The sequence below is a fragment of the Passer montanus genome, unplaced genomic scaffold, assembly GCF_014805655.1.
Source record: "Passer montanus isolate IOZ18808 unplaced genomic scaffold, ASM1480565v1 scaffold39, whole genome shotgun sequence".
NCBI lineage: Eukaryota > Metazoa > Chordata > Aves > Passeriformes > Passeridae > Passer > Passer montanus.
The window spans coordinates 926,599-946,436 of record NW_024368707.1 but is presented as its reverse complement, the minus strand read 5'-3'; the positions used below and the strand labels follow the sequence as shown (position 1 = coordinate 946,436).

The 19,838-nt window shown below is 37.5% G+C and overlaps 1 protein-coding gene across 4 annotated transcripts in view; it reads right to left on the bottom strand.

Annotated features, from left to right (window-relative positions):
• The window catches only part of COL8A1 (collagen type VIII alpha 1 chain), an 88,756-nt gene that overhangs the window by 31,304 nt on the left and 37,614 nt on the right, over positions 1-19,838 (bottom strand). For 2 of the 4 annotated variants that reach the window (XM_039717762.1, XM_039717764.1), the window contains exon 3: positions 2,993-3,107. The exons of the other annotated variants lie outside the window; for them this stretch is intronic. The gene's annotated coding sequence lies outside the window, so the exon portion shown is untranslated. The remainder of the gene's footprint in view (positions 1-2,992; positions 3,108-19,838) is intronic. 4 annotated transcript variants of the gene reach the window in all.

Genomic DNA, 19,838 nt, shown 5'->3' with positions numbered 1-19,838 from the left:
CACATTCACCAACAGGTAAATTTCTAAGCTATTGAATAACACTGCTATGTTTGGAAAAGATTTTGCTTTTGTAATTCTCCTTTAATTTCCTCCCATCCAAAGCTGCTGTGAGGAGTCTGAAGCTATGTTTTCATGAGTGAGTGAAGAAGTCCAGCAACTGACTCCTATTTAAAATAAATGGTCCTGGAAATATAAGGTAACATTTCCATAAATACTTGAGTAATTTGAGGTTTAGGTTCCACTAAAAGTCTTCCAAGTATTTCCAGCTCCCCAAGTCAGACAGGGAAAGGCAGACGAGTAAACTGATCCTTACTGTCAGATAAGCAGGGATTGAATGGAGGCACATAAAGCATGAGAAAATGAGGAGGAAACTGTGGACAGAGGAGATGCTTATGTTCAAGAGGTTTATACACTGAGAGGCATAAAAGGCAGTTCAACAGGAAAAAGGATAGACAGAAAAAATATCAGACTATATAAACTGTAACATTATTTCAGTCACTTAGGTTTGCTTTGGATTTTGAGATACGACCTCAGTGAATCCACATAAAATTGCATAACTTTATAATCTGACACAGTGCCTCTGAATTCAGTACAGTGGTTTGGTTTTTTTTTTTTCATTTTACTTCCTGATCAGATTAGAAAGTGTCTGAAGTCAAGCATTCTGGTAACCCTTTTGAATAGTTTTGCTTCCTTTGTTTCAATTATTGTCTTTCAATTAAAAAATATTATTAAAATACCACTTTTGGGTGGGTAGTGACTACCACAACACTGTATAGAAAACCAAAGCAATTTGAAGCAAGCTTGACATTCTAAGTATATTTTTAAAATACCTTATTGCTTAAATAAAATAAAATCCTTAGTCTAGCAATTACTTTCAGATGTTTGATTGTTTATTTTTAAAGAACTGTCATGTTAACCATTTAGAACTGACAAGAACTATTTTGATATCTTCATGAATTTTCTCTAACATCTGCTCCCCTCCTTATTTGGGAACTATATACTCATATTCATTGTCTGTTGTATTTATCTTATTTTTGCTGTATTTTATTTTATTATTGGAGGAAAAACTTCACAGAGCTGTTTGTGACAAGATTTAGTTACAGGAAACCCAACAGCTAAGCCCCAGTTTCAGCTGAGATAATTAGACTTCATTTTGGTAGCAGCTCAGGACTTCTATTTGACCCCAATGCCTTTCAGATCTATCTGCCAGCTGATGATCAAGTCTGAAAATTTTCTGTATTCTTGCTACAGATAGAGGGCTTTGTTTCCTTTCCATTTGAGGTATATTTCTATCCAGATCTGAATGTTTTGCTGAAATTCTTCTCCATTCACTGGAACAGATTAAAAGAAAAAAAGGAAATAACAATATTTTCCAGAACTTTCAACCTCTTTTTAAGTTTGTGTTCCCCTTAATTCTCTGTTCCTTGATATCTGTGAATTGTTGAGGACAGTGCTTTTCTCAAAGCAATTTTGCCACTCTTGAGAAGTAGTGGGTGCTAATTTGTAATGCTTAGCTTAACTGTTGCTTTTTTTTTTGTCTAGCAGCTGTATTTAATAGCTTATATTACTGTTTCACCTGTTATAATAAAGGACTCTAAACCACTGAAAACTCAATACTTTTTAAAAGTGATCTAAATTATGTAACACCAGAAGATATTTATTGAAAGGTTTGAAGAAATGACTAATGAACAGAGCAGTGATGTTACAGTCTTTTCACCAACTGCTACAGAAACTTCACAGCTGAATTATCAAAGTCCACTGCCATTCATGGATGGATGTTTTCTTAAGTGGATGGGCTCTAAAACTTTATGGATGCTCTGGGAGAAAGTAAAAATGGAGAAGTGTTTTATTCTTTGTCAGTAGTTTCTGAGCTAGAGTCTTGAGCATTTTTTTCTCTTTTTGTTCCTTCTTTTTTCTCTTGTTAGACTTTTCTAGCAGCTGATCACAGCAGCTGATGCTGAGTGAAAACAGTTACCAGGGACAGCCTCAGCCATGGAGATCCATGGAATGGTGAGAGATCCTAAAATTCTGTCACTGCACCGGTTCTCCCCACTGGGTTCGTAGTTCAGAGCTCTCCAGTGGGTTCCCATGTTTGTGTGACTCTGCTGGTTTTTCATCTCAGACAAATTGCATATGACTTCTCCGCAAGCGAGAAAAGCTACTGAATGTGGCACTCAGCCTCCTTAAAAGATGTCCAGAAAGTCTAAGGGATTACCATGATTAATTATTACCATGAGGATTCTTTCAATTCATTAGCTTTCTAGAAACCAAAACAGTGCAGGACACTACTGTAATGCAACTTGTTAAGCAATAATGCATTTTTTCTTCCAGAAGTCACACTTGATAACAAACAATATTCATAGGCATAAGATGACCGTGGACAGTATGAGCTAATGTCTCATCAGAAATTTTTCCATTAAGGCTCGGAATGATGTTTAACATATTCTTCTCATTACTGAGCTAAACAAAACATTGTATTAAGTATGGAATTCTCAATGAATGTTACTGCTGTACATTTTAGCATGTACATACATCTGGAAGTGGACACATGTACATATGCATTTTGGGGAACAAAAGCACATCAGCAGAGTGGCTCACTCTACTTCCAAGATAAAACCAAGCTTCTTTACAGAAACACAAATATGTCAAATGCTATACATGTTCTCTCCTATCAAACAACTGAAATGGAGAATGGAGAATGACTGAAAGGGTAGATTTCTTTGTCTATGATAAAAAGTGCTGCTGAAGATGATCACCAAAATTTATGTACCGTATAATTTTCCACTCAAAATTCAAAAGCTTTGGTGTATAGCAAATACTTGAATAACTTATCAAATCCTGTGTAGGTGATGGCTTTAAGACAACTTCAAAGTTGTCTTAAAATGTCAACGTTGTCTTAAGTTGTCAACATTTTAAACTGTTGTGCTTTGCTTTTGGCATTACATAGAACTTGCTTTGGATTGCAAAGCTTACATTACAAAAGCTTACTTACATAGAGGTTTTGGGACAGGGCAGAAGATGGACAGGTTGGTTGCTTTTCACACTAAGAGACACAGATTTCCTGATTGTGTTAGGCCCAGTGTTAATGTGTCAATTTTAGGTTCGTCCTAGGGGAAAAATAAAGCTTTTAAGAAATGTATGAGGATAATATCCTTTTTTTACCCCGCCAGAAACATCAAGAACCATTAGTCAAAATTTTCAAACATAGTGGCTTAACCTGGTCTTTTAATTCCCTATTTCAGCTTCTTATTCAAGGTCTACTCTTCAGAAATATGAAAACTGGCCAACTAATTCACTGAGTAGCCTTTTTACTTATTCAGTGCTTGTGAAAACTGATGTAGCAGTTTGACTATGGACCAAAAATCCTAGTGTTTGTTGTTTTTGTTGGCAATCCTGTAATAATTATGCCGTAAATAAAAATATGGGTTTGGATTTCAAATGTACCTTGAGCATTGTTCCCACCCTTCTACAGAGACACTGCATAACTTTTTCAGATTACAAGGTATAAAATTATCAGTCTGAAATACAGATGAAAAACTTTTACCTACTCTTATATTTCTCCATGTGTGTCGTGCCCATGAAAATGTACATATAAACCCTTTCATGCAATGCATTAATAAAATCATTAGTTCCCAAGAGGCATTATGCTTGGAAACTACCAAAGTCCCAAGCATTACTGAACTCATAATGTGAGGTTACTAACAAGGGGAGCCACAGACAATGCTAGTGTTCTATATAAAATAAAATCTGCTTTTCCATTTTATATTCTGATCGTTCTCACACAGCTGCTACCAAGTCCTCTGTGCTTTGCCTGACACAAATCCCACTGACATGACTGGGAAGAATACCTGTGATTTGTTGGGTTCAGCTGCCATCGAGCTGTTTATGGTTCAGTTGTACATGGAGAATTCTGGATGAGTGTGCTCCAGCTGGAATGAGCATATGTGTGAGTGCTGTGCTGGATCAGAGCTGGGGAGGGCCCTGAACCTCTGCATAGCCCCTGCCCTCAGCTGCTCACCATGCACTGCACTTGCTGCTCAGCATCTGTCCCACAGGGAGCCATGGGCTCCAGCAATCCAGCTCATGGAAAAGCAGGGTGATCGCTTTTCATGTGCTGATTTGCTTTGTGGTTGAAAATTGAGGTACTTGGCTTACATCTTCCCTGCCTGTGTTTTTCTCTCCAGAGCCACTGGTTTCCCACCAACCAGAGTAACTCCAAGGAGCCAAAGACACCCAAAGGTATCTCTCAATTTACTTTAAGCATTTATCAGCCAGGGCAAAATGCAAATTCAAGATCAGTAGCTCCTGACCTCTGCAGGGCTGTGCTGCAGCACTGCCCTGTACCCCAACAGCCAGTGGACCCCAGGCAGCCTGGCCACCAAGAGACCATGCAAACCGGCCACCAAGAGACCATGAGGGGCCGGAAGCATTTGGAAAAGGAGGAGTACTGAGTTCCCAATGGAAACCTGCTTGACTGTTTTACCTCAGATTTATTCAAGTCTGTTTGAAATGTGCCCACTACCCTGTTTAATCTGAATGCCACAGCAGGCCTATTGTAAAGTCTCTCAAATCTGACAAAAGAACTAGTTAAATTACTCTCAGAACAATGAATTTTAACACAAGAGGCTTGAATTTTCTAGACAGCAGAGAGTTTTCTGCCAGAAAGGAGATCTCCATCAGCCCTGGTACCTCCATGTAACACTGTTTCCACCCAGCCCCTGAATTTCTAATTGCTGTCGGGAATCTGTTTCTCTCTTCATCTGACTCCAGCTGCCCACCTAGTCCCAGCACAGGCTCTGAGGGCTGCTGCATCATAGCAGCCAGTAGGCACCTTCCCCTTTAAGTCCAAACCCCTTTCAGACAGAAACTGGCTGCTTTTCAGGCCTTTTGTCTTAGACTATGGATTAGATTAATCATGACAAAGCTTTCTGACCTCTAGTGTAAAATTTATTTTAAAAAATCTCTTTAATGGTAACAGGCTAAGTTTTCTGGCAACACCAATCTGGTCTCCAATCGACCCTTGCTTTTATAGATAATCTGTGTTGATTTTCTCCTCACTCCACCCCTCACTTGCAAGCAGATCCCTGATGACTTTGGGGTGCAGTTTAGGAGATATGTGATCATCTGGGGAACTAACAGCAGATAATGCCTAAGTAGCATGTATTATTTGCAATTTATTTCATCCAATTCATTTGAGCTGTACAAGGAAATGCTCATTTGCCACCTTTCTGAGAGGACTCTAAAAAAGCCTGAAGAGCAGAAACTGCCAATGTGTTGTGCAGAACTTTCTCGTCATTTGCTTCCAAGTTTTCTGAAGAGTAGGTTCTCCTTGTTTATCCTTCTAAACAGGCCTTCTGCTTCAAAGGATGAGGCAGTAATTCAGAACACATCTACACCCTATCAGAACTTTTAGAGACACCTCTGTGCTCTGCAGTTCAGCTTGGTATACAAACTTCTCTGCAACTTTCAGGTATGCAAGGCTGGGGCTTTGCCTCAGGTTCTTGAGTGAATGAGGGGAAGTCACCAAGTCAGAAGTAGCTTTGTATACTTAGCAAAATGGAAACCTGCCACACTGAAAGGGGGATGGCAGCTACTTTGCCTGTGACTGGTGGGAGAGGGATTAGGCATTTCAGCCAAACAGCTCATTCCTGCCTCTTGTTTGTACCATCCATGCTGGTGTTACTGCCTTTGTGGGATTAGGGAGAGGGTAAAGGAATGCCAGTGTGTACCAGAGGGCCCCAGTACAGCAGCAGTCACATCTGTCCTTTTATCTGCAGCAGGATTTCTCTGCCTTTTTGCCCTGGTCCTGGCCTAGTTCTTGTCTGTCCAAACCAGGACTGACCCCTACTTGACAATCAAGAAAGAAAAGAAAAGAAAAGTGTATAGATGGTGATGTTGGAAACAATGGAAGTAAAGGGAAAGTCTCTGGGTGTCCTCCCTCTGAGGAGGAGAAAAATTAAGTAAAAGAAGGGGTCACAAGGAGGGGAAGCAGCTTCACGAGAAAAAGTGCCCTGTCTCCTTTAAACTTCTTCACACAGAAGCCCTCAATCCCCACTCTCACATCTTTCCCCATTCCACACCACCCCTGCTACCCCTGCCTGCCTTGTCTGCTCCAAGGATGCCCTCAGCTGGGAGTTTGGTTTTGTTACACAATGTAACAAATAAAAAGATAAATTCCAGTTCCAGTAGATCATTCAATAGGCTTCCACTGATTTTTCTTAGGGGAACTCCTGGCCACTTTGAGATGCTTTCTTTAACATTCAACTACTACTACTACTACTACTACTACTACTATGGATTATGATTATTATTATCCAGCTCTTTGTGTTCTGAGACCAATCACTTGATGTGCATTCCTCCACTTCACTACTTTCAGAACTGATAATCTGTAATGGTGAGATAATTTCTTTCAACTTGAAAAAATATCCTGAAAGATTTCCTACTGGTACAATTGCTGACTTTCCTGTGTTATTCAGTCACGTGCAGATCCTGGTATATAGATTGGAGAAATCCCAAGTACAAGCCATGATGTAAGCAACTTGAAGCAACAAGACTGTTTTTTTGCTATGGAGAAAATAAATCCCAAGAAGGCTTCTTGGAGAAGGAAGGGAGGGAGGGAATATGAGAGAAGAATGATAGAAATCATTCCTAAAAGAACATTTAACCATCGATTTTCTTGATTGCTATAGTTTTATTTCATTGCTTTGCTTTTAAGAATTATTTTGTGCAAAATTGTATCTGAAAGGAGAGGAGAGAACTTATTTTCTGTGTACTAATCTTCAATTAGTACGATTAGTATAGTTCTGTGGACCAATCTTCAAATATAGTGAGGCGGCTTATAGTCTTCTCTCCTTTCCACTCTGCTATCTGCAGGTATTAATTCAGCGTGGAAAACAACATTTTGTGTTTGCAATTCAAGTGCAGAAAGACAAAAGCAAAAAGGTAGAAAATCACTGTATTCTCTCTCTTAGCACAGAAACAGCATGGTCCTGAGTTAATTTAAGTAGTCACAGAAATAGAACTTCTATTTTAAGCAGGTATTTAAGTCCTGCTCATTCAGTATTCAGCTCAAATGCAAATGACTTTCATGGAATGAAGCTTGCACTGAACTGGATCCACTTAGTAAAATATTTCAGTCTGCTACTTGAGGGAGAAAAGAAGAATCTGGCCAACTGTTGGAAATGCCTTTGTAGCACTTCTGCACTGATTCATTTTTCTGTTTTCTAGGGAATTTTAAGGTTTTTTTTTGGTGAGAAAGTACTACTGTGAGATAGAAGGTTGCTCTGGAGAAAAGTTACAGGAGTATATACACATAATTCCCTTTTCTGAAAGTAGCATACGACACAGGATTTCCTCAACTGTACCAGAACTGACATTTACCATTTTGAATTCCAGCTTTCCAAGTATAAATAATTTGTCCTTGCAAATGTTTTGGTATCAAAGTTGGGACTCACTTCGGGTAAGACAGTCCATAAACTCAGGTTTTTTTCTCATTTAGTACTTCCTTTTACAGTGTTCCAGAGATGACAGCTGTAATATTTAATACTAAGAAATAGTAAATTGAAATAGCATGTTATAAAGTATTTATTAATTATAATATATATAAGTTGCTTTCATTTATAATTCACTTTTCTCCTGACATTGTTCTCTTTTTTGCTTAAAGTACCTGTGATTCATATCTTCCATTATAAGGAAACCACAAATAATTTTACATAACTACAGCGTTTGTCTAATCACACACCAAAACAGAAGGTAGAGGATATGAAAATTACTTATGACAGATGAGTCATATTAATATTTTGTTCTAAGCCACAAGAAAAATGAGACAGAAGGGGTGGGAATCAGAACAGAACAAAACCCTTAGTGCTTTCTGATCCAAAACCACAACTAGCAATTGAGGTGCAAAATGTTCTTTTTTAAATAAAGTGTGAGAAAGACACAGAGTTTTGTACTGCAAATGCTGGCAGCACATAATGTTGCAATTATTTTTAATATTTTGAGATGCTTGAATCACAACCAAAACTCTGAGCAACACTGAGGTAAAAGCATTCTTATGCTCCTTCACAGACACACCAAAAAAAAAAACAAACAAAAAAACCCCAAAAAAAAACCCCAAACCAAAACCACAAAAAACCCCACAAACAAACAAACAAACAAACCACGAACAGAAAATAAGAAAAACTGAGTTTGTTGCAGTCGCATCAGAAATGGTGTGCCAAGTTTCTACCAGTGACTGAGAGTAACAACAGAAGGCCAGGATGTCATGGCATCCTCTTGCCTATTTTTTCCCCCATTGAGATCATTGAGATAGTACTCCTGTTAGCTTTACGGGATTTCTGTGTTGCTTAAAAACATCTTGTGGTTTTTGTCTTTGAAAAGAATCATTCTGACTGCCTTTTAAAGGGAATTTACTATTTCAGTATACGTGGCTAACTTAGTCTGCATATGAAGCATAATCTGAGTGATTTAGGTAGATAAATATTAGCTCTGCTTAACACTACTTTGTTCTTCTGGTTTATGAGCAGGGACCCTGTTCCTACCCACTCCTCACCAAAACCTGACTTTTCCTCAGATAACAAAAGTAACTGTTCAATGCATACCATGCTAGGCTGGGCTGCATTTATGCCATTTTTTAATGCTGTGTAGGAGACAGTAAACATGGAAAGTGAACAGGCACTTCATGGAAAATTGGTGAACATTTAAGAACTAAATGGGTGGTTTTGGGCAGACAATTCCTGAGGACTTTATTCAGAGAAATATGTGTCTGAATAATTAGGAACCAGCACAATGCTTTCAGTATCTAGCTGTAAAGGTGTTCTCCTAAGCCAATAAAAGAAAGTTCTCCTTTTTCTTCATTTTTAATTTGCCTCATCATGCCCAAGGAATTTTTCAACCTTAGTTTATGCGGTACTTTGGACTTATTCTGTAAGTATTATTTTCTATAATCCATCAAACATCAGTAACTTGATTCTTCATGACTGCGCTATCAGAGTCTATTGGGGTGTGATTGCAACTTGTTTGCAAATAGGTATAGTTGCTGTATTTTGTTTAGTCCATGAAAATTAAATAATTTAGTATTTGCTTGCCAGGGAATGTGTGAGATCCATGCCTGGAGGTAAACAAAAGCACATGGGGTAATGGTACTCCATTTCTTACTGGAACTATCACAAGATGTGTTTCTTGTTAATAGTGGCTTATAACTGTGATAAGCTTTTCAGTCATTTCAGCCTGAAAGTAATTCCTCCAAAACCACCTCCCCAGAAAAGGTTTGTTGGAACACACTGAACTGCAATTAATGAGTAGGCCTCCAAGGACCAAGAAGATTATAAAGAGGTATTATTGGTCCAGACAGAAATTTTGCCAGGCCTTCAGGACAGAGTTATGTATCTCTGCATGTTTATCTCTGGTATGTTTCTACATCATGAACTTGGACAGAAATTCAAATTTATTATGAAATCTAAACTTCTGTTAGGACTACTGAACTTTTGTCTTGATTTTTTTCCTGATTCTAACTAACCCATCGAAGGATTTGCTAGTGCAGCCAAGACTAGCTGTTTCTGGGAGAGGTACTTGTAAAAGGAAAGAGTGGGTATAAAGGGCATGGTGTAATTTAGTCAGGTTATTTGTGTGTGCCTCTTGAAGAAAAAAAAAAAAAGAAAAGAAGGGGAAAAAAAAGAAAAATAGTGTAAACTTTCCAGTTCCTTACTGCTGCCAATCTCAACAAACCAATTCTTTATCCATTCTGGAATTTTATCAGCTTAGTCTCATAAGGAAAAATAAGTGCACATTTTTCATATAATCTAATAAAAAGTTAGAACCTATAGTTTGCTAATGACCAATGTGCTCTGTTTATCACAGGTATAGGTAGTGTTCCTTACCCTGGCAGGCAATTCTTGTTGCTTTGTTGATTTGTTTGGATAAAATCCATGACCCATACTACATCCTTTTAGGTAATTTCTCTCTAAAAGTTAGGGAGAGCCATAAGGACTATGCTAACTTCTGTAACTACTAATATGTAGTGCATATTTGAAAGAAATAATCTAAACTCCATAAATGCAATCCAGATGAAAAATATCAGGGCAGACAACAACTCTGACTGTCATCTGCACACTGTACATGTGCAGAAACAAGCAAACAAACAAAAGTAAATTCTATCTTTCATTGATGATACCCAGATAACTGAATATAGAACACTCTATACCTTTGATTTTTTGCAAATGGAAAAGCCTAAAGGACATGAAATTGCCAAACAGTTACTACATTGTCATTACAGAATCTCACATCATAAAGGAAAGGCAAAATTTTTCTGTTCAAGTCTACAGAGCACTAAGTTGATAAGTAATTAAGCAGGCAGCTCATTTATTTTTGAGAGTGTCAGACGTTGAGCTGTGTATATGATTAGATTCTTTGTTTAATATGGGCTCATTAAAGTGGTGGAAATGCCCCCATATTTAGCAGGGATCAAAATACCAATGATAGGAAAGTATGGCTGCTTTTCTTTTTCACCATACTTTTCCTCTTGAATAGAATCAAAGTAATAAAACAGACATGTTTTATACTCAGGTTAGGAGCAGGAAATGAAAAGGACCACGGTCTAATACTATTTATCAGAAATGAGAAATGCTATATTTGTACATTTCATCACAGAGGAAAATGCTTTCAGGTTTACTGAGTAAAAACTACTGAGAATATGTTCCAAATGCTCCCCTTGGAAGCAAAATGTCTACATGGACTGTAAAGTGTGACTTCCTCTTCAGGGATTCATGCTGTTTATTGTCTGTTCCTTTTAAGGCAAGATTCTAGAATTTCCCATTACAGACAAAAATAATTCCTCTCCATGCTAATATAGTACCCAATAAGCTCATGCCAGTGGCTTATTTGGTCATCTTTACAGTAGTACCTAAATAGTCACATATTTATCTTCACAGTACCTTGTAAGATAGAGAAGAGGTACTACTCCCATTTTGTGGTTGGAATGAGGCTAAGTTCTCTCCCCAAGGCTGGTCAGGAGATGTGTAAGAGATGTGGGGCATAGGAAGGAGGTATTCCCTGTCTCAGGGTACTTCCTTTCTACAGGAACATGGAGCCTTATCCAGGAGCAGCAGCACAAACACTGCTTCTCTTTAAAGGAATTATGACATATCCCACCTCTTGAACTGTGTTGCACTTGGGATATGTCCTTGTGAACTGAGCCAGATTTCATGTTCCCCTGCCCCTTGACTCCTTAACCGCCAAAAGCAATGCCTCCACTTTTCCAAGCACTGAATTATTTACATCTTATGAGTGTACTTTGCTACTTAAAACTTACAGCACATACTGTGTTGCTATCATGCTTGGAATTTCTGCTCTGAAGTTTCATCCCTTGACCTGTTTATGTAGGTGGTATTTACACATGTGACTGCATTAGGCTCTCAGCTGTACAGCTGTGCAGATTAAAAGCTTTAAAGAGACAGCAGCTGTAAGGTGAGTTGTGTGACAAGTCAGCAGTGATGCTCAGATGTCAGGCATGAGTCATGCAATAAACATGGCAAGTGCCATTGAATATTTATAACTAATAACATGGGCTGATAAAAATGATGACATTGATTAAACATGGAATGATTTGGGTTGGAAGGGACTGTAAAGAACCCCTAGCTCCATCCTCCCTGATACAGAGCATTAAAAAATTTCTCAAATTTATATAATAAGAGATAGCACAAGCACTGCAAAATAAAGTAAGTACTTTGAATTAGCTGAAGTCCTATAGACAGCAACAGAAAGAACATTTGGATGGAAACATAACTAAGCAGAGATTCTGTAAATATTTCAGCTATAAAAAGCCACAGAAGTCCAGGCTTTGATGATTTCCTGAGAATAAAAAGATTTACTAATGCTAATTCTAAAGATAGATACCTCTTCTGAGTTAAAAGAAAAAGTTTGGTGATAGAATGTTTCTAATCACAGTTCTAACACATCTGAATTTATGAAGATGTGTAGAAAGCAAAGATCTTGAATAAATATGGATTGTAAGATGCTGACAACATTCTGGCCAGCAGAATGGAAATGGTCTTTTTAAGTCTAAATCAGATGTGTATCATTTTAGATTAATTAAGAACAAATTCAGGACAATATTAGTAGTTTATTTCATTTTGCTTTTCCATAAATGTAGAATTGAGTCTGATGTCTGTCTTTCCAGGAGGTAGCAAGAAGGATTTTGACAGAATGGGATGGAGTGGCTAAATCTAAACTGTTCTACATACTGTAGCCATCTGAATGTGACAATATAACTTCTCTGTTCTAGAGTTCAAACTGCACTTGGTAGTAAAGTCAAATTTCCGTGCATGTGAGAGAACTCTCCAGGAGTTAGGCCCCACTTACTTTTATCCTTGGTATTTTAACCTGAACTAATTTGAAGTAATATGCTACAACAGTTGTAAAACCACTTTATAGGTAAGTTCCACCCCTGTTCTGGATAACATCACGGTGACATGTCAGTCAAAGTGATCTGTAAACTTGTAACTTTCAACATGGATATAACTTTACCCGTAGAAAATTTCTGTGTTGTATGTGGTAGACAATAAATCCATCCCCTGTTTTCATGACTCAAAATGTGGAGAATTTAACATACTTAAACACCTTCACTGGTTCCAAGTCATAGGGAGATGGGAATCACAGAATCTTAGAATGGTTTGTGTTGGAAAAGGACCTTGAAGATCATCTGGTTCCAATGTCCCTGCTGTGGGCAAGGACATCTTCAACTAAAGCAGGTTGGTCACAGCCCCATCCAACCTGGCCATGCTTAGAAGTGATAGCCTAAAGCTATGGAAGCACAGAATTAAATGGAACCTTTAGCTTTTGGAAACCAGAAAAATACAAACCATTTCTTCCCTCAAAAACTGACAAATGCAAACAAAACCATGAAATTAGTTACCTTCCTCAGCAGCTGGTTAATGCCTTTAATTTCTTAGGCAATAATAGTACAAGGTTGGCTGGGATAAGTTTTACGTCTGGCAAACATTAAGAAGATATTTCAGATCTTAGCAGGACAGCTATCTGTTTTAGTAGATACCATATTTGGTTATGAAAACAGCAATAAAAAGGATATGGTTATTTTAATTTAATAATAGATTGACTGGAATGAGGTCGGATGAAGGAAGATGGGTCAGATTTATATGTGACTGATCAACATAGCTGTGTTAGAGATCAAAACTAGCAATAGACTTGCACAGCTATTAACATCCTCTTTTTATATCACTATTTTCAGGTATATTTTTATCGGGGAAAGAAGTGTAAAAATATCTGAGGACAGATATGGGATGACAATGACTAAAGATGGGGAAAATCAGATATGCTCTGACTCCTAAAAATAACAAGAGAAAATTAGTATTTCATTCTCCTAAAATGAGCTCTTCTTCAAAGAAAGATATCCCTGTGAGTTAATTTCCCCCCAGAGATGAACTCTCCATCACTTAGACGTATGAATTCTTGCAGAGGTCACCATTTCATTGAACATGAGTATCTCCAGCAGAGGAAATGAAATGTGGTTTTCAAGAAGCCATTTATCACCTACATGGTAGATCCAATTCTGAGACTGAAAAAAGATGGGTACGTTAGGCAGAACATGTAGAGATACGTTGTCAGCTTATCTTCAGCTGACTTGGTTTGCCTGAGAGCACACAACAAACTGCCTTGTTACATGCAGGGTCCACCACCCACAGAAGTCCTACCAGCCAGCAGGCAGGGCATTTAACAGCTCTGTGCTAGTGTCTTCCCATGTACAGAATGATTATATTAATATTTACACACCTCATAGTGGAAGCTGGAAGACATAAATGAACATGTGTAGTTATTTAAAGCTCTTGGACTGAAAAGTGTGCCAGAGATCCAAAATATTCACTAATATTATTATTTCTACACCCAGATGATTTGCTCACGTGTTTGCCACATGCCAGCACAGAAACCTACTTGATGCAATGCAGTGTTGGACAGTTGCTCAGATGAGGTCAGTGGTATAAACAGCAGTTATAACTGGCAGGGTGCTTTGGACAAACCAACCATCCTAAGGCTTTATTACAACCCTCTGACCATATAGAACACAAACCCATTTCAGTTTATGATTCTGTTAGCTCCAAACACACCAGGGAATGATCTGGGAATTCATTCCAGCAGTATGCAATCTCATTTGAGCAGATGTCACAACCTCCACCTTGGACTGAAAGCTCAGTGTGAGCCAGCAGAAAATACAGTTTTAATATGCTGGATAATAAGGCAAATGCTGTTATTTGGAACTTCTAGCAAAGACACCTGCTGACAGCTGGCATTTAAAAGGGCAGTGACACATGCTAGACACATTGTAAACCAGGCAGAGGCAAAATCTGATCCTTGCTGAAGTCAAGGAAAGTTTTGCCCTTGACTTGAAACATGCCAGAATTTCTCTCACAATTATTAATGATTTATATGTGTATCTACAAGGTTATGGGTAGTTCATTAAATATTTATATACTGGCAGATATTCATAGTGTCAAATAATGGGGACACTGAGATACCAAAGGAATATTATTAGCGTAATAAATATCTAGTAGAGAACAAAAGATAAATCACACCTTACATTAAAAACCTATTGATTACAGAGTTTGTTATCATCCCAAAACAAAAGTAATAAACCAGACCATTCAGTGGTGTTAGGGAAAAGCACTTTTTAATGCTTAGTTAGTTTGTAATTTCTAATAGCAAAACATCATCCAAGAATACAGGGAAAGGAAAGAATTCCTATGCATTCACTTTGTGCAGCAAACACATCGACTGATTCCTCTTTAAATTTATGCAAGTCCATGGGCTTTCATGGAGATCATAAATATTTTATGCAAAGCAAGCTCTGAGGAGAACCAGCTCTGGGTTTTGCTCATGTATTTTGCCAAGTGTCTCTTTCTTTCTCCATATTTTAGTATTGTCAGTCTCCTGTAAGTGTCTAATTTTTTTTCTTGAAGTTATATTTTTAAAAAATGCAGTTTATAATAACCTGACAATAAAACCTCTGCAGCTGAGTCTGCTAAAATATTTGTTGAGTCTCTAAAGGGACCACATTTGCATACAGGGTTTTGAGAGTGCTGGGAGAACATTTCTCTTCAAGTAATTTTTTCCAATAAAATCTCAGAATGTTTGTTCAAGAGGTTGGTCTGACAGATGAATTTTTTTAGCTTTTCACAAGTTAAAAACAATCTAGACTGGTTGTGTCTTTCCAGTGTCTATATCACTAGCTAAACACACACTTGTGTGATTTAGGTGAGGTCTCCATGTAAAGCCTCTATGACAAGAGCCTGACATTTGTTTCAAAGCACAGACAGTCAGCCATCAACCAGCAACAGGCAGCCCATCTGCTGTAATGAACCATGGTGAAGTACTTAATACTTCCATTTTGGTGAGTAAAGCAAAATGAAATCTTGTGTTCACATGAAGAATGGAAACTAAGTTGACTCTGGAAATTTTTTCCAGAAAGGCTATTGCAAAGTGACCCTACAGTGAAGGCATTAGACTAAATAGTCTGTGTTGCTGTGGTTCCTCTGGTAACAGCAGCTGCTGTCCTGTGACAGTGAACCTAGGGCAGATGAATTCACCAGTCCAGTTTCAGACAAAAATTTGTGGCTAACATACTGGTACTTAGGAAAATGTAATACGACAGTTTGCAGACAGAAGAACCCTGTGGCTTCTGTTTTCTTCCTCCAATGTAATTAGTAGTGGGAGACTTAAAAGGTGACTATGTTTTAAAGGGAAGTGTAACTATGATCAAGTGTCACTTTGCAACATGCATTACACTGCAGGTAACACAATTCTACCTGCTTGTTTCTGATGCAATCACATCACGTCATAATTTCTTTCAAGTTTTAATAAGTACTCTGTTTAATTTTTTCTGCTTTACAGCATTTTCTTCCTAAATCTACCTCTAGATCCTGTAATACTCTTAACATATCTGCAAATCTACTACAGTAGCTACTTTATCTAAATAACAAGACTTCCCCTTTACTGAGGAATTAAGCAACCTTTGTTGGCAGCAGTCTGCTAGAGTGTTTAATTCTGTAAAGGCCCCGGCTAAACCATTGAAAGAATGTTTTAAAAAAATCAGAACTGAAGGTTTTCTCTGTTGCAGAGCAAATAAACTTGCATTAGCTCTTCAAAGCAGACCTCATTGTTCAATGTCTGTGAGGCAGCTGTTGCCTTCTCAGCAGAAATGCCTGTAATTCAGTTTAAACTGGTCCTCTGACTTTTTTCACTGCATCAAATAATATCAGCAGAAAACTCTGTGTTCTACATGGCCAATAAAGTATTCCACAATATTTTAAGTAAGTCTGTCTTTACAGCAGAAAACTGAGAGTAACATGAGGATATTATCCCGATTTGCCTTACACATGGATGCTGTTGCTTCTCTCAGCCCAAGCAATTCTTTGATTATTATTTAATCTAAGTGCCTCTCATGAAAGAACTTGGGGAGTGATCAGTATGAGTCAACATGAGCAACATGCACAAGATCACTCTTCAGGTCTCATGAACTGCTATTGCTCAGCAGCAAACTGATACTGCTGAAGGGAGCAGCCCAATCTCATTTCCACTTGATAGAAAATCCTGTGAACCAATAGTGTAACAATATATGTATGTGAAAGTGTAAAAAGCCCACTGAAAACAGCATTACCAGGTAGACTGCTGGTTTTCAGTCAGGATTTAAAAAAAACTGGGAAAGGGTATTGCTTCCTTTGGGAGCATGCTGACATACCACAACCAGAGAAAATGAAATGATGCCTCTGCTCTCAACAAAATGAAGTGCCTAACACTGACAGTTGTGTAGTAATGCTGGTTAGAGCTGAAGACAGCTTTCAGCCACAAGACTTTCTAGGATAAGTATTCAGGTTTTGTTACTACCAACTTTGAGTTAGGAAAACCAAGGAAAATTGAAAGAATTCTTTGCCTGAAGGCTCCCAGCAAGTCACTGGCAGTGCCAAGCTTAGGTCTTGTTGCTGAGCTCTGTGTAGAGTCAAGTATCTCTTTGAACAGAGATGTTAGCAGCCAAGTTTCATTCCCATTGGTGGAAAAAGTTCAATTCATGTCAATTCATAACTTGGCTTAGGTCATGACTAGACACTAAGTAACTTTTTTTTTTTTTTACATCATTTAATTCTGTACTAAAAAGCAGACTCAGACTTTATTTTTGTAGTGTGATTAAACAACTGCATATACACATCAGATTAGTAGACATTAGTGTACTGTTCTCAGCTTTTTAATTTTCTAAGAATTTAAGTAAATTCCTTATCTATTGATGTGCTGATCAGTCTTTCATTATCAACATTTATATAAAGAGAATACATATAGGTAACCTGTGTTGTTAAGTAATATGTGCATGCTACTGAGACATAAAATTTTGAAGGTACAGTAATTTCAAATATTTCTAGCATGCCCAGCTTAAAAAAAAAAAAAAAGAAAAAGATCCTTAAGTCTTAGTTCTCTTTCCCAATCCTTTAAAAAAATGTAATCTTCCTTTTGAAGGGCTGGTGGTGTCAGATATTAGTGAGTTAAACTGGGCATCTTTTGTTTAAAGTTGTTAATGTCTATCACATCTGTTCTCTTCTATAATTTTCAATTTATCAACAGTGTGTAGTAATAAGTTTGATTCATTAGATGAGAAAAAAGGATGGCAAAATCAAGTAAATATGTCAGTTAAACCCCACAAGAATTAAATCACCTTAATTTGTTTGTCTGGTAAAAACTGGGCTCTCATTGGGTGAACTGAGGCCAGCTTGATTCACCACCAAAATGTGAATCTGAATCTGACATTGAATTTGCAGATGTGCATAAGAGAAATCCCTTGTGTCTTGAAACAACTGACTTTAAGGAGAGGCAGGGAAAATGTAAGCAGCGTTGTTAAACAGAATGAAGTTAATCAGTTACTGTCTGAAAGTAACTGACTGAAATCAGTCTCACTTTGACATCATGTTGATTTTCACATCATTTTGTCTAAATGAAGATTATTTTTTCAATTAATTTAGATTACACAAATACAGGATGTTTCTGAACAGTCTTCTTGATTATAAACAACAAAAGGAAGTGATATGATACATTAAGTTAATAACTAAGAAGCGAAGCTTTTGTGTGTGCAAAAATTTCAGTTTTAGAGCTTTCAGGGGAGAATGAGGTATAAGCACTGAACGAAAACCAGCATGAGTTGAAGAGTGTTGAAAACATCAAGCATATATTTAAAACCCCAAGCATGCTGTCTTTGTAGAGAATGCTTTCTAATTGTAAATTTGGGGGTTTGGAGGTGATCTTAAAAACAGTGCTGTGGTGAAAAAACAAGACAATGTCTCTCTTTCTTGTCTGTTTATGTAGGCTGTCATCCAAAGCTGCCAAAGAATCAAGGCCTCTTAGCAGAGCTTTTCCATGTGCTTTCTGTCTGGTGGAAGTTTACATACAGGCTGATTCAGAAGTGCAATAACTACAATTTAATTACCCATGTCCAAGTTCATTTATGCTTCTGCTCTCTGGTATTCAGTTGAGCCACAGAGCATCTTTTGGGTCATTCAGATCCACAACAGCCCTTCCAGTGGGAGTGATGTACTTTACATGTCAACACAGACTAACTTATTTGGCTTGTATTTTCTGTCTTGGAATGTAATACTTAAAATAGATGCCATTGTAATACTTGGCTTTCATTTAAAGACCCATCTACTGATGCCTGATGGAAACATTTTAAAACACTCCATTTACAGATAATTTTGCTCATATATTATAGATTTTTTTTATTCCTCTTTTTCCAGCTTAAAGTATCAGGGAAAAAAATTAATTTTGTCTGATTAAGATTTCAGTCTTATTTTATTTGTGGCTCCAAGGTGCTGAAATTTGCAGAGCAATCCATGACACTATCACAAACAGAAAATCACACCTGTTTTTTAGAAATAATGAACACTGATGTCTCACCTTCCTTACTTTTTAAAAAAATAGCAACTCTAGTATTATGCATGATACAAATGATGACAGTATGCCTAAGTTTTAAAAGTGTCTGATCCTCAGTTTGAAACACTTTGAGGCAATCTTATTCTTAGAAATGGGTGTTCCGTTCTTGGTGAAGGTTGGCCTTGTTGTGCTGTCTCCAGCTGGGTATTCAAAAAGCCAAATCTCCAAAATCCCTCTTTCCTTTGAATGTGTGTTCCAGTCATCTGATGTGAGTGGAATTTGAAGCAGCTAAATAAGTGCCCACAAACTGAATGACTGATTGCAAGAACAAAAATTGAAATCAGTTTTATAATTATCAGTGATTGTTCTAATGAAAAGTAAGTTACAATTTGAGAGTTGAAACCAACCTAAATAAAAGATTGCTAAGAAACTCTGTGAACACAAGTCTGTCTTTAACAAATGCCATCAGTTTTATTATCACTGTTACCAATATTGTTGCAAGTGGTCATGAATTATGGCAATTAGCCAACAGAGAAAGACTGTCTTGAGTTTAAAAACTAGTGAATGCTGTGATTTGTAAAGGACTATCTGCTTTTGCCAGAACAATCCCTAAAACACTTTAGAAGGAAAGAAGCATGTGCTGCAAAAGAGAAAGAACTTAAGGGTCAATTATCAAGTGAGTAGGGTACACTTAGACTATCTGGGCTTTTTGCTTTTCTATCAAATTTTCCAAAAATTCTTCACCAATCACAGTGCTGCCTATCATGTCAGGAAAAGCCCTAACATGCCCTGAGATTGCATGTTTAATCTATGGAATGGAGAAAACAAAACTTGTAATTCTTAAAAAAGTAACAGCCAGGAACAAGTAGCCTCAGGTTTATGAGCCTTTTCATTTATCAGCCATCAGGTGGACCCCTCTCAGC